The sequence below is a fragment of the Pleurodeles waltl genome, chromosome 4_1, assembly GCF_031143425.1.
Source record: "Pleurodeles waltl isolate 20211129_DDA chromosome 4_1, aPleWal1.hap1.20221129, whole genome shotgun sequence".
In the NCBI taxonomy this organism is placed as follows: Eukaryota; Metazoa; Chordata; class Amphibia; order Caudata; family Salamandridae; genus Pleurodeles; species Pleurodeles waltl.
This window is the reverse complement of record NC_090442.1, coordinates 754,261,722-754,278,509: the sequence shown is the minus strand read 5'-3', so window position 1 is coordinate 754,278,509 and position 16,788 is coordinate 754,261,722.

Genomic DNA, 16,788 nt, shown 5'->3' with positions numbered 1-16,788 from the left:
GTGGACCCTAGGTCATTAATTGGGGTGAAGGGGGGCACAATCAGATACTGGATATTGATTTGGTCTGTTCAGACCATCATGAGTGGTGCCTCACCAGGGCTCGGAAGGTGTTCCTGGTCGCCAAGGCACAGTTTGATACTGTAGATATTTGGCGAGTGCTCCTAGGGGTGGCACATGAATATACCTTCCATTCCTCAGTTCATGGCACCTCACCCCAGCTGGACTTCTGGGTAGGCTTGAAGGATGGGGTGACTTGAACGAAAGACGTAAAGCATCTGCACAGAACCCTGTCTGAACACACCCCAGTGGTGATGCAGATTTCTTTGCCTACTGCGTCAGTGCAAGTACTGTTATGGAGACTCCAACTTAGATCTTTGCTTGTTAAGGTATTTTGGGAAGAAATTCAGGATGCAATTGCAGAATATGTTGCCCTAAATAAGGGCTCCGTTGCTACAGTTGCTAGTTTCTGGGAGGGCCTGAAGGTTGTTATTAGAGGTGTCTGTATCACCAAAGGACATGGTATCCTCAAAGCTATTCAGAGTAGACTTACACAGTTAGAAATGGAACTTCGTACCTTGGTGCTCTGTTACAGGGAGTCTAGGGATCAAAGACTTGTGGACCGCATGCAAGAATTGGAATTCGAAGATGTTGCTTACAGGGAAGTGAAATTCCCGAGTAAATATTCTCAAACTAGGAATTACAGGGAGCGAGATAGTCCATCTAGGCTTGAGCAGAATAGCCAGTGTGTGCCCTGGTCTGTCAATCATGTCTATACTGTTGACACCACTGACGAGCAACACTGACCTGGAGGAGATACTAAGTGAGTTTGCTACATTCTACCAGCTGCTCTACATGCCTCACGTGCAGACTACCCCCGCCACTGCAACAGCTTAATTGGAGCAAGTTTCCTTAGCATAGTTAGTCCAGGCTGACAATTGTATGATATTACTATGTGTTTCTTCACCACGCATGTTTTTACAACGCAGATTTTACAATGTATACCACTACCACACATTTACATTCAGTGACGTGAAATACCTACACCATACAATCCACTACCATGCATACTTTTACCACGCTTACTGTTATAGAAAAATCCAGTCACAGTCTAACACTGCCACCTAGAGATAAGTTATATGTTCATTCTTAATACATACATACACATATATATATATACACATATATATATATATATATATATATATATATATACACACACACACACACCCACACATATATATATATATATATATATTTTTTTTTTAAATACATTTATGTTGATTACTGGTTTGCTACTATTTTAAAATTGTATATTTATGGGAGGAGACCCCCAAAACACCCCTTGTTTAAGTACCCTTATAATACATAAACTACTTACTATATACTCACTATTACAAACGTATATAAGTTGGAAAGACTTGCGTGGTAAAGACTTGCATAGTAACTAACTGCGATGTAAAAAATGCATTTTTATTGCATTTCATGGTAAAGACTGTTCCCCAGCTGATCGGGAGCTCCTCTGCCAACGCCCTACTGCTGAAGAGATTAAAATAGTTATTAGCCAGTTAAAGAATGGATAAGCACCCAGGAGTGATTGTTTTCCAGGTGAACTTTACAAAACCTAGGCCAAGGAGCCGGCTCCCATATGATCAATGTCTATAACGAGGCATTCCAACTGGGCACCCTACCCCTAATACTAAGGGAGTTCATATTAATTACACTTCATAAGCCAGATGAACCTCCATCCAAGGGTGAATCATATCGTCCCTTATCTCTTAGTGTTGATGGCAAGATTCTGGTCAAACTACTGGTGAATCGGCTACTTCCATCAATGCTGAAACTTGTCTAGCCAGACCAGTCCGACTTCATCCTGGGCCACCCTATGGCAGAAAATCTTTGCTCGTTGTTTGCCCTTACACATCAGTTGGACCCTGACTTGCCTGTTATGGTAGCATTTTTAGATGCTGCTGTGGCTTTGAAAGGCCTTTTCAGTTCATGGTCCTTACTAGAATAGGGGTGGGTGGGGCATTTGTGAAATGGATACAGCCATTGTATGAAACCCCGATAGCTCAGCTTCGCTTGAATGGCAGCTTCTCAGAGTACTTTAAGATCGGCAGAGGTACAAGACAGGGATGTCCTACGTCCACCCCCCCCCTCGTTTTTGCCCTCATGGTAGAGCAAATGGTGTGTCCTCTATGCAAATTCCATTATATGCTGGAGTAAATTTGGAATTTTGCTATTCACCATTATCCATGTATGCTGATGATGTGAACCTGACACCCATTATACAGGAAAGTGAGTTTAGTCCAGACTCCAGATCAATTTGCCTAAATCAATCCAGCCGGATACACTCTATCAGCTACAATACCAGACTGAATCAACTAAATATCTAGGTATATTCTATCAGATTGATATTCCCACTCTGATTAGGGCAAATTATGGGAGGTACATGGAGGTCTTACAATCTCACTTTGACAAATGATAACTCTCCTGTTGTCACTGATGGGTAGAGTTGCCCTAATGAAAATTATTGTTCTGTCTAAATTACTTTATCCATTTCAAAACATTTTTAACCCACTAAATAAAGCCCTCTTTACTCAACTTAGTTTCCTCATAATCAAGCTGGCATGGGCAGGTCGGCAGCCTAGGATCAACTGGGTCATACTACAGCTGACCCATCGATATGGTGGGTTTGCAGCACCCAACTTTTAAGCTTATTATTTGGTGGCACAAGCACAATTTATCCACCAATGGTTTCACAATTATAGACATACCCCATGCTGCTCGAGAGCCTAGTGGCCTCCAGCCCCTTCCAGTGGTACCTTATGTCCAACTCCCTAGGCCAACCCAGGAAATTCACACAGTGTAGTGCACTGTATGGGCATGGAATTGATTAGCAGATCTGTGTAACATACCTGTGCTCCATGCACATGCCCATTGGACTTTACCACAGGCTAAACCTGGATGACCTTCCTGGGTTTATACAATCCCTAAGTAAACGACACATTAGAACACAGAGATGTATTTCTTGCATATACGTTTAAAACATATTGGCAATATGTTGGCGGAGTACCACCTACTATGCTAGATGTGCTTTCTTAAAGCATATAGTCCCATGAGATTCTGCAGCTTTTTGATATGTTCTCAGAGGAACTCCAGGAGTAGCCGGTGTTGAATATCTTCCTTACAACCCACAACCATGCAGACCCCTATTATATGCTGCAGTAATGGCCTGTTTGATTCCAGTGTTTCCAGGGTTCGGCGGGCATGGGTGAGTGATCTGGGACTGGATATAACTGCTTCAGGCAATCTAAAGAGGTCTTGTCCAATAGCAGGTATAGACTGATTCATTATAATTATCTACAGAGACTGCATCTCTCCTCAGTGGATCTTGCACAAATGTATCCCAAAATTGATGCTAGTTGCAAGCGGTGTGGTATTGAGGGGCAGATTTCTTTCATCTATTATGGTCGAACCAGCAGTGGCATTTTTTGGTCTCAACTTATAAATGTGCTGCTTAAGATGACAGGACAGGCCTGCCACCTCATTTTCACTGTAGTGTTGTTGGGTTACATCAAAGAGTTTCCAAAACCATTTCATGAGTTCACTACCACTAGGTTACTTTGGGTGAAAGGACAGAGAGGCCATGAGATGAGGTATTAGACTTGGCCTGAAATTTAAGGAGTGGCTGAAGTACATATCCCTTTGTGAGGAATGGTCGAGACATATGTAGAACTGTTGCCACCAACAGCCAATCCACAAGACTTCTGGGGTCCCTTGTGAACTTATTTGTTACAATAAGACTCAGACTCGTAGGTGTGTCCCGCTTCCAGCAGTGTTATATGCTATATCTTCCTGTATTAAATCTAATGCTGGATTGACATCTACTATATGAGGCATCATGTTACTGTTCTGCTAGACGTTACACTCTGACTACATGTTTGTAACCAATGTTGAATCATTTGATCTTGAAAATATGTTTTCATAATTTGTATACTGAGAAATGTGATTTCATGTTTATTTTTCCCAGTCATCATGTCATGCCCTACCATGTTGATATGCTACTAATAATGTTTGTTTTCTAAAATGTATAAAGTTTAAAAAATATATAAATTAATAGTGTGTTAAAAGTTTGCTGCCTGACCTTTTAAACTATGAAAAGATTTACTGCGATAGATTAATCTTAAAACTGTTTCTTTATGAATAGGCACTGTTCGAAAATTATATGGGACTGGGAGTGATCTCAAAATGTATCAAATTTATCTTGACTTGTTTTTGCCTTATAGACAACAGATTATGCAAATAAATTGGGATGTTTCATACTGTTTCACAAAATAGTTAAATGTATTGTGTGTTTATAAATGTTTTTTATTACAAATTTTAAGATCAACAGAAGCTGGTCTGTTCACATGAAGACATTGTACAATGATTGGTTGGAGCCTGAAGTTAACTATGCAAGACTTGCAATGTATTATATTATCAACTTTGTATAAATTGTGTTCATAGAATAAGATGGGGGGTAGGGCTTTGAGAATCTTTTTCCAAGAGGCTAGGCTAGGCTGATTTCCATGGTACACATGGATAGGGGACACCACCAAGCATCTGTTTATATGTTGTAGAGGCCTGCAGGGAGCTGAGCAGCCCCAAGCAACATTTAAAAAAAAGAAAAGAAAAAAAAAAAACAGTAAGTCTCCTGGGTAATTAAATTCATGACCCAAGGCGAGTTGACCATACTTTTTGTAACACCCCGAGCTGCAGCTGTATCTTCTACAGCTAGAGTGCAGAGACACCTTGTGGTTGGTTCTATGACTGCATTTTGTGGCATGAAAAATGTGAAAAAAGACTAAAAGACATGCTTATATTTGTTATAAAAACGTTCTAGTCAAAATATATGGTGACTATAAGCATGCCACATTAAAATGTATGTATTTATAAAATATATATTTTATTATACTCATTGGTGACTTGACAATGACAATGGGTCTACATTATATATGTTAATGTGCTCACCTACTGATAAAGCCAATAGGCTTTCTTTTTATATTTATATATTTAAAAAGGGGGGTTGGGCACAGGTTATGGCCTTGTGTGTAACCCCTTCTGCACTCAGTCAATGGGGGCATTTAAAGGGAAACTTCTCTGTTCTGCTTTACTGCTGACTGAGCCAAAATACGCACACTGAAAAGAATCAAAAAGAATCTCTGGAATGCGCTTCTTAGTCTAAAGAAGACATTTATTAAATCACTTTGTAAGGCTTGTGAAGGAAGGTCAGTACAACCAAAGGTGCACCTTTAAAATGTGCAATAATAAAGTGAGAACATGTACAAAGAATCTTCAATCTATAAATAGTAAATACATACATGATACAAACATCTATGTTGACATATATATTCATACACAATGAAAAGCAAATAATTGGTCAAAATTAATCCCCATGGTGCACAGTTGCTCCATCTTTCTCCTGCCAGCAAGTCATTTACCCCGGTTCGACTGCAACAAGAAAGAAATCTACCCTCACGAGAAATATCAGGCATTGGACGTCTCAGTCCTGATTGAGGTCTCTGAATCCCTCCCACCGTCGACCTGGGTCTCTTAAATACCTTAAACAAAACCATGAAGGAGATTTCTACAAAACACCTCCCGCTCTGTGAAGAGTGTTAAAAAATGATGGCTACTTCAGGTCAGTTTTGAAAGAAACACGCTGGAAATGGCCAAGTTCCCAAGGTGTCCCTCCCAAAACTAAACCGTTCCCTGTTGTACCATAAACATCAATCTGGTACATCCTTATCTTGCCGACTGACTCTTCCACATTATGTCCTGGGCCTTGGTGAGAAAGAACACGCAGGCACAGAGAATAAAAACATGAACGAGAAAACACATTGCATAACATGCTTTGTACGGAAAAATACTTGCACCTTTAACATGGCGTTTTGTTTTTTATAAGGACTCTCACCCATGGTTTGCTCATGGCATGTTTCATCAGCGAGTCCCTCATCCAAATGATGGTATATCTGGGTGGGGTCAACCTGCTTGAAGGGATTTGATACTAAAAATAAGGTTACCTATGTTATACCTATCAGATACCTTATTCCCAGGTTATCCTGGTAAGATTTAAAACAATTGGTACCTTGTTGTACTAGGAGACCCTGGGAGCTATATCTTACGTCATTTCCCATGATAGACTCCCAAAGTGGAGACACCTCTTTGAGAATGAGGTAATTAATGCCCCACGTGTCCAGAGATTTTTTCCATTGCGCTGTGCAAAGTGTGGACTTTTTCTGACCTGTCTGACATTGTTGACATTGTAGGCCCACACAGAACGGACTCAGATGGAGATGGCATCAAATGGACCTTGAAGTAACATAGCATAGGTAGTGTGAGAAGAATGGGAAGAAAGGAAAATTGACTCCTCTCCACCCCTATTTGTTTAGTAAGAGGCAACAAGTAATTTAGTGTAATGGCTGAATAAACAGAGCTTTAATCATAAGCTGTGCAACCACTCTTACATGGAGTTAACGGCTACTTGGATGCGTTGCCCGGTAGTAAAACAATGAGAGGGATCAGAGATAGCCAGGATGGCAATCATATCTCAGGACTAAAGAAGAAAGGTGGGGAGTAGATTTCTTAGGCACTGTAGAGCAAGAAGGATTACATAGTGTGGCACACCTAGAAAAGATATTTGGTCTGTAGAAAATTCTGCAATTTCGAGTATCAACTTTTAATACAAATTCAAAAAGTCCATTTAATGCTTTACATATTCGCTCCTCATAGGTATAAACATATCTCCAATATGGTACAATTCAAGCCGGTACAATTCAAGCCAACACGTGTTTCGTCTTGGGAACACTTCAAATCGATCCCAAACGACTTCTTCAGGGCTCTTAATTTTTCAAAAGGTTGACCCAACTTCAACCATCCTCACGCACCATCCACGAAAAATCACACAAAAAGTAAGTGATGATTATCTCTCATCACAGGATTTCTAAAGTCCAATGTACGATTATGAACCATCTATGTTGATCATTAGTCCAAGAATAATTCGAATAATCGCGTACTCGCGTTTCCTGTCGATTTTACAACATCACTCAGTCGAAGACTAGCGTACTCGCCTTTCCGTCTTGCACGTAGCAGCTTTTGGAGCTTATTCCTGCTCATATTGTTAATACGATCTGGAGGTGCAATAAAGGTTATTGTATTGGATATTCATTGATTCTTGGACTAATGATCAACATAGATGGTTCATAATCGTACATTGGACTTTAGAAATCCTGTGATGAGAGATAATCATCACTTACTTTTTGTGTGATTTTTCGTGGATGGTGCGTGAGGATGGTTGAAGTTGGGTCAACCTTTTGAAAAATTAAGAGCCCTGAAGAAGTCGTTTGGGATCGATTTGAAGTGTTCCCAAGACGAAACACGTGTTGGCTTGAATTGTACCGGCTTGAATTGTACCATATTGGAGATATGTTTATACCTATGAGGAGCGAATATGTAAAGCATTAAATGGACTTTTTGAATTTGTATTAAAAGTTGATACTCGAAATTGCAGAATTTTCTACAGACCAAATATCTTTTCTAGGTGTGCCACACTATGTAATCCTTTTTGTTGGGTTGTTTCTAACCTATAAGGGGGAAGGGGGTGTTCCCTTGTGTAGGCACCCAGGTTTTTCTTTGTTTTCATGTCTACTTGATTTATAATTGATGCTATTTGTTGATCCTGAGCGCCCATTTAACCCCATTTTTCACCCCACTAGCAATCTTGTATTCATCACTGTAGAGCAAGAAGTAAAACTGGAAATTACTGGGGCACTGTCCCAAAACAGAAATTGGATGTAACCAATAGAGGGTTGTGCATCGAAATGGGATCTGGAAGTGCTGCACACACACACACATATATATATATATATATATAGATATATATTTGCATTGCAAACTGTAAGTGCCCCGAGGCAAAAGAGGGTTTGACCAGACGATTTGTGAAAGAACCTGCCTGATATATACATAAATGTGGTATGTGCATTAGCATAGGTTTAAAGTGATAGGATTGGCTCTTCTCTGGTACAGTATTAATTTGAGAGTGGTGAAGAGAGATCTAAGGGGGGGGGGGCAGTTTGAGCATCCCTGTAGGGAACAGGAAGGAAGGAGGATGGATTTATTAATAAAATAAAATCGTTGAGAGGTAGGATTCAAAGAAATGGAGTGGAAAAGGACTCTGGTGAAGAGTTGGTGGGGCAAAACCTCAGTTAAACACTATAATCTGTGAAAGAGGTTCCAGGAGACAACAGGGAAAAAAGGTAAATGATCTGAGTAAGGCAGACATTTGGATGATAGAATGAGGTTACCTATTAATTTGTGCATTTATGAGCAAATCAAATAAAATAGCCTTGAGACAGAATTTGAGTAAAGTGACATTAAAGGCAGACATGTTTCTTCTAGTTCTGAGAATGATCACTGAGAGACCCATCAGTCTTAGGGTGGTCTTCCCTCGAACGTTTTACCTCTCCTCCCCCATTTTGCTGCACTTATTTTTGTTGGACTTCGGATTCAAAGCACTTTACCACTGCTAACCGGAGCATGTACCTGCTCCTTAAAACATGGTAATATTGGCTAACCCCCAATTGTCATATTTAATATACTTATAAGTCCCTAGTAAAGTGAACTGCATGTGCCCAGAATGTGTAAATGAAATGCTACTAGTGGGCCTGCAGCACAGATTGTTTCACCCATTTAAGAAGCCCTTTAAAGAGGTCTTAGGCATGCTATTGCAGAGCCTATGTGTGCCATTTTTGCATGTGCAGTTTTACACTGCCATTTTGCATTATCTCCCCAATTAATTATCTTGGGATTACATGACAACACAGCTAAAAGTAATGGGAGATGTTTTGCTTTTAATTGCAATTGCAGTAGCTCACACTTGTATTTCATTACCCTGGGTTAATCCAGATTCCCTTAAATTCCATCAGTGGTTGGTTAGGTTGCTCTCAATGTTCATCTAGAGAGAAGCCTATATCATTTAAAAGGGTAAAAAGGTTAGGAAAAAGGGGAAGAAAATCTGGGCTTCCCTGGAGGAGTGCTTATGAGGTGGCCTTGCATATTATGGAAATTCATTAACAATAACTGTTTGATTGGCACACTCTGCTTTATAACTTCTGTATAATTAGTCTAAGAAGATAGCCTAATATTGATAAGTGGACTGTTCAGGCAGCGATAACGGTATATTTTATTATCATTGATGAATTTCTACATGGGTATCATATTAGGAATTTCTATAATCAATCAACTGCATATGATAAATTTATGTATTTTGTCTTTTTCAGCCAATGTATATGGATGTGTCTGTTTTTCTTCATTTTCTCTAATTGGTGCATGCCAAAATGAATTATGGAAAAGTACAAAAAAATATTAGTAGAAAAATGAAACTGCCATTTTGACCTGGCAGATTAAACATTTTGCCAGTCCCAAACCTTCCTTTTTAATACCTATAAGTCAACCCTAAAGTAGGCTCTAGACAGTCCAAAGGGCAGGGTCCGGTGTATTTAAAAAAGTTGGACATGTTCTTTTAAGTTTTACATATCCTGGTAGTGAAAAATTCTTACAGTCATTTCACACTACACCAAGACCTATCTTTCCCGTAGGATAACATTGGAGTTGACATATTGCATATTAGAAGTGTAGTTTCCAAATGGGAAGAGATAATCTCTTCAAGTTTTGTGTCTCCAGAATCCTAATCTAAAATTATAATTGATGGTGAAGTTGTATTTTAAGTTACAATTCTGAAAATGCCCCCTGGCATTTTCTTGTCTTAGCCATTTGGTGCATGCAGCCTGCCTGATTCACATGACTAGGTGTAGTTGTCAGTTGCTTTTTGTATATTCCTCCTAGACATCCACACACAAAGGAAGGTTAGATGTAACTTAATGGGCCATCACTGGCAGACTATGGGGGGGTGCTTGACCCATCCTCACTTACACATGAAAAGGCTGTGTTCTGCACCCACACAATGGGCTTAACAACCCTGCATTGTCACTTCATCCACCTTGGAGGCAGGGGGCAGGGAATCCTTGCACTTTAAAGAGACTGGAACTCATTTGGACTTTAGTGGTTGGAATGATCCAACCACCAAAGCTGCAGGGAGGGGGCTGCGGTCATACCGGTGACTTTCCAACCCCCCAGTCATATTATGATGTATCCACTGGGCTGACCGGTGGAAACATCGTTTTACAATGCTTCTACCAGTCAGATGAGCGGAAACAGTGCCACGGCATTGGTCTAGGTTCCCTTGCAGACTGTGCATGCGGAGGTTGTTGGCATGGGGGAAACCCCCTCCATGAAAATGATGGTGGTAAGAGGACTCATGTTTAGCACATCCGCACTGAACTTAGTGCCGCTGTGGCTGACCACGACTGACCACTGCCAACCCCTGGGGATCCAGGATCCTGGTGATGGCGGCGGTCCAAATGTCAGGTTTGTAATTTGGCATTTGGACTGCTAGGAGTGCAGCGGTATGACCTCCACCGTGGGTTTGACAGTCCTTGGACCACCAAACTCAATAGGGCTACTGTCTAGAAGCTTCTCCCACCTTCCAGAACCAGAGCACCAATGTATAGGGATGGAACTCTGACACCACCAATTCAGTAAACTGCTGGACCTGTGGAGACTCTACCAGGAAGAAGGGCAGCTGTGCTGATGAAAGGACTACCACTCTGCTGGACAGCTACTCTAATGGAGCTACTGCCTTGCTGTGCGGACCTGCTGCCCTCTTGCCTGGAGAGGAAGAACTGGACCTGCAACTTCATCTTGAATGCAGGACCCCAGAGTGACTCAAAGGTCTTGTCTGCTGGCCTCCTCAGCTGACATGGATTGTCTTTGTTGCCCAAGTGGGGCTTTGAACTTTCTCACCCACTAACCCAATTTCTTGCAATCATAGACTTAAGTGTGCAGACATCTCCACAATCAGGGTGAAGATTTTACAGAAAAGATGGGAGGCAAAGTCCTCTCCATTTAGCTTTGTGAATATTTTGTTGTATGTGAGTAGCACTACTGTACCACAACTAAACATACCATACAACAGCATGCATTTTGTGAATGGGCCACATCATCCATAAAACCTACCAAATGTTTGTCATAAAGCTGTTTAGGCAGTGGTTCAAAGGAAAGAGTGTGAACAGCTAACAATGTCTCTTAAATTATAATTTAATATATTGCCAAAAACCACAAGTGCTAGATTAAATTATTCCATTTAGTGGATTCGTTATTTGTATGTACTGATAATAATGAATGTGTCATGATAAGCGATTTGGATTGTATGCTGTTTTTCGACAGTCCTTTATTTGCTTGGAGGACTGGAAAGAAGATCAGTTTCTGAGCACTGGACAAGCATATTTATCTATCTGTTGATGGAGGGGTGCCTATGAGGAGGCAGCCTCATCTAACGAGTTGCTGAAATCATCCAAAATAGACAGCTGAATAAGTGGTGGTCCCCGGGGCCCAGAGGGCGTCCGCAGAGCCCCCCTGTATATTTATAAAATGTAGCCCCGTGGAGGTGGATGTCCTCTGGACCCGGGGAAGGTCTGTGCAACCCTCCTCCAATATTTTTTATGGAGGCCTGGGGAGGTGGTTGCCCCTAGGGTCTCAGGGGGGGGCACACAGCCCCCAGTATATTTATAAAATTTAGCCCCAGGGAGGTGGTGGTCCCCTGGCCCTGGTGGATCCGTGTAGCCACTGGTTTCTTCATTTATGAAAGCCCCGGGAGGTGGTAGTCCCCAGGGCTTCTAAAAGCCTTAGATGTGGGACCCTGTGTGCCCCCTCCTTTTAAATCACATTGGCCATGTCCCTGGACCTGGCCCACCTGGGGGCAAAATGACTGAAGCGCAGGAGAACATACTTTTGTTTTCTTTTAATTCTCTGCAAAAACTCTGTGGATCCACAAGGTGTATTTTGTCAAATCGTTTTTTTGTTTTTTTTTAAACACACTCTTTAGCCATGGCGAGGTCCCAGGGGAATGCCAGGACCAAGCCAAGAGGGTTAGGGTATACCTACCGTGCCTCCTTTTCTTTTATTGATTTACTTTTTTACCTACTGGCGGTCACCAATAGGTAGTTATAGTTAGGACCATTTTTCCATAGAAAAAGTATTTTTTGACTTGCCTATATCTTTAACACCGTGTGACATATCTTCACAAAATCTTTTTAAGAAAGTGCCCCAGTGATTGTTGTGCACAGAAAGTTTCAGGGTGATTTGTAAAGCGGGGCAGAAGAAAGGGGGGGCAAAAAAAAAACATGTATTTCCCATGTCAAATCTTTGAACACTACTACAGCCCGAACCACTGGACAAAAATTACATCACATTTGGTAGAAAGCTAGCTTTTGCTACACAGATTATGCTTTCGCTTATTTGGGGTAAATCCGTTCAGTAGTTTACGAGAAATTAAAGAAAATCCAAATTTGTATATCTCTGGCTGAGAATAAATCACAAATATTCACGAACTTTTCATGAATAGAAGCGCTGCAATTGGCTGGCCACAACCTAAACAGAAAGTTGCAGCCACCATTTTCAGATCCCGGGACATTGTCCGGGACCTGAAAAATAAAATGAGAAGTAGCATAAAGGTGGAGGTACCCTGACTCCAGGGGTGTGATACAAGGGGTGATATCGGGGTGCCTAAAAAAACCTTCACAGACTCGATCTTACACTAATTCATTCACTCAAACACATGCCCTAAGGTAACTATAACTTGCAACCTTACCAAGCACTGCTAAATACACCACAAATTACGGCACTCATTATATCTTTGAAAACATAATTGATAATATCAATACAATATTTGCAGTAACATTTTTGACAAAAAACTGTGCATGGCTGGAGCGCAAGTTATGGTTACCTTAGGGCACAAGTTATAGTCACTTGAGATAACTCAAACTATAACAGGTAAATTTCTATGGTTTTGTATGACTCCAACGTGAGCAACACACATTAAGATCCACGGTTCCTCTCGATCTGGAAGCCCAGGCTGCAAATTTATTGAAGTGCAAACACTGAGCACAGAAACTAATGCGACGCGTTTCAGCATCTAAAATGCCTTTGCAACAGGTAAATCCTCTCCCAGGTAATAATCAATGAAACTCATCAAATAAGGTGTGAAACAATCACCAATAACAAGTGTTCAACATATACATCAGCATAAAAGACAGGGCCGAAACGGCCTGAAACAGCAAGCTAGTGTCAGCCATCTTAGCCTGGTTTGTAACTCAAAGAATATAAACGGTAATGCACAAATACGAACACATTTCCTAATACAATAGCTTCTGTGTGTGGAGCACTGCAACAGTATAATCTGGCACTTTGTAACATAACTCTCTTATAACATATGTAGCATAATACGCAGTGCAAACTAGGAAAACTCTTATCAGCATGATAAAATCTGCCCTCTTGCTAACAGGCTTATTTCATAAATCACCTGTTGATTGCTCAGTTAAAGTGTGGCAGTCCTGCATCCCCATAGAAAACAAGACTGTGATTAATAGAGAAAAAGGAGCCTGGTCCTGGTGTCCTATCTGACAAATCAGAGCCCAACTTCTACCTGCGGCATAACCGCCTGTCTATACTGTATAGCTGTGAAATGCATTGTACAGAGGGCAGTATGATTTACGTCACAATATTGGCCCATATGTACATCAGATCCCCCATTTTTACATAAATACTTTTTGTTCTTTCACATAGTCAAGAATAAATCCTACCTCTGCATTCTTCATAGCCTTCTGGGTAGGGCATTTATTTGCTGGGTCAGACTGCTTAGTTTTTCCAGACTAAGCGGTTCAGAGGATCAGGACTCCAGGGGCTTAATAAAAGTGGCCAACACTTCAGAGGCCCTGAAGACTTTCAAGGGGGACCCATTCCACTCCAAGGTCAATGAATATCTGAGATATGGAAGACTCAAAGGCCCACTTCATATTCTGCAGGGGGACCCATAATTTAACATTATGCCATTGCGTGACTCCACTAGGAGTCTATGTTATCAGGTACACAGTTTACTGGGCACATACTGATACCAAAAACGTGAGGATAGAGAGTTTTAAACAGGAATGCAGAACGTAAGACAGGCTCAATGCAGCATGCAGGAAAAGTCATACAATATGCACCTCAGCCCCTACCCAGGCAGTACAGCATTTCTGGAGATGACAACATGGCAGTAAAATAAACTGCTCTAGATACATATTCATCACCATTGCCCAGTGGCGGCTCCTCCACGATGGCGAAGGAGCGTCGCCCCACTGGCTATGAGCCAGCAGCTGAAAAATAAAACAATATTTTATCATTGTTCTATTTTTCAGCTGCTGGCTGAGCCAGAATGTAAAGGGAGGGTGGGGCTTGGCCATGGGAGAGGGATGAGGAGTGGAGAGGAGGGCAATGACATGAGCACTTAGGTTTCTCCAACCTGGCTGTGTTGCACAGCCGGATTGGAGAAACAGCACAGACTTTAATGCAGTGTCTGAGCTGCAGACCAAGCTACTTAGACCAATCCTGGTGCCCAAGGCAATCAGTCCCCTTCTTGCAGTGACGCTATTGGCAACTTTGTGAAAAGGCAAGTACCTACAACTAGTAACACCAAAATCACAAGTAAAGTCCAGTCAAAGTCTCAATAAATGATTCCCTGCAACATCCTTGGTAGCTTGGCTGACAAGCAGTCAGGCTTAACTTAGGAGGCAGGTGTGTAAAGTATTTAATATCAACAAAACAGTGAACAAGTAAAACACAAAATAAAAAAAACAATTTATAAAATTAGAGAATTTCTAACTTTAAAACGACACCAGAATGACAATAATCCAATGTAGGGAACCAGAGATATGAATTTTCAAAGATTAAATGAAAGCATGTGCTATGTAGTGCCAAAAAATAAAAAGCACCAACCGAAGTTTATTCAGTAAAACCGGACCAGGCTGACTGTGATGGAGCACGGGTCAGCAACACTGAGCTGTAGACCTCTGTCAAAATTTTACCTTTGCACCTAGTCACTTTTTTGTTCTTTTTCTCTTGATATTCAGTGACTTTCCTTGGCAGGCCGGTTTGCTGTTTGACAACGGCAGCCTACATCAGCGCAAAGCCTCAGTAATTCCTCTAGATCTTAGTTCTCTGCATCAATGAAGAAGAGCTCCAGAGGGGCAAACCTGAAATTCAAGCCAAGTTGCGGTTCAACGTCACCAGCTTGACTCTTGACAGTGGGTCATCCTCTTATAGAGATTTTTACCAAAAATACACCAATTCATTCCAAACATCTAGAGTTTCTTCCAGAAGGTTGTTTTGGGATCTTAAGAGACTCTAAAACACCAGCCAAGGTTCCAGAAGCTCCAAGTTGCTCCTTGGCAAATTGGGACAATAATTCCCACAATGCACCTGGTCAAATCCTTAAAAGTCCACTGGATGCTGGTCAGCTGGGCTCTTCCTGCAGGAGTTGTTGCCAGTGGCTCTTGGTAGCTATTTTATACCTTTTGCTTTGAGGGAGTCCACTCCTTACATTTTAATGCAAGGCAAAGTTCTGTTTTGTTAAGACAAGAGTGTGCAGCAGGTGCAGTGCTTATGAATGTACTGCTTTTGTGGTGCAGACCAAGGTTTCAGCAAGGCAGTTTCCAGGCACGGTTTAGAGTTGCTGGGCAGCTCTTCCATACGTGTCGAGGATTCTGGGCTGGCAAGCTGGGGGGCCCACTGACCAATGGGTACAGGGTGCCATCCTCTATGATGAGAGCTTCTTTAGAAGCATGGCATATTTTTGCCCCAGAAAGCACTGTTTCACAAAAATCAAAAATGGAGAAATTCTCTCCTTAAGGTTTAGGTCTTGCTAACCCAACCCATGGGTGTGGCTAACTTTTCCCTACACTCCCCTTCCAGCCCCTCTTCTAATCTAATTGAGAGGCTCCCATCTGGCTGGGGTGCAGGGAGTGGCAGTGGCCCTAAGTCCGTCACTACCTGTCCTCCCTTTGACGACCAGTTTGGCTACCCAGCCCTGTCATCAGCAGATCTTCTCCCACCAGATGGTGCCTTTGTCTCAGCCCAGGCCATGTCACACCTCAGAGCAGCTTGGCTCAGCCTTTCAAAGGCGGACTAATCAGAAGAGGCTGCTACAGGGCTGATTTAAGATAACTTTAGGAAAGCAGTTGCATGCTATAGTTATAATGAATCTAACCTCTACAAGTTATTGGATTTATTGTAACTTATTTTAATACTTTGAATCACTATTCTAGCTCACTCCTATCAAAAGTTAGACTTTGTTAAAGTTGAATGAAGCCTTCCCAAGTTAGCCTATGGAGCTAGCTGTGCTACAGTGGGGAAAACAAATATTGGCATTTTTTTTAACCTGACTAGGGCATATAAAACATCTTTCATAATGTCCTTGCTTATTATTTTAATGCACCTTACCCCTTCACCACCTAGGTCAGACCTTAGGGGTGACATATGTAAAAATAAGGCACTTTCAGACTTTGGAAGTCAGAAACTACCAGCTTCACTCACAAATGTGAGCAAAAAGAGAAGGAACATATGGAAAAAGTCCGTTTTTTTTCACATATCCATCAACCAAAAGACCAAGAGAAGAGAGTGTCTTATAGCCACTAACAGACGGAGGGAAGTGTAGCTCAGCCTTATTGTTAACACAACATGCCCATGGGATGACATAGCATCCCACACTCCACATATGTTGCTCCGGGATAGAGCACCTCACAACCAACAGCATCCTTTCATGGAGGATGTCAAACATTAAGGACACCAGAGAATATTAGAAGCTACAGCCCATCATCC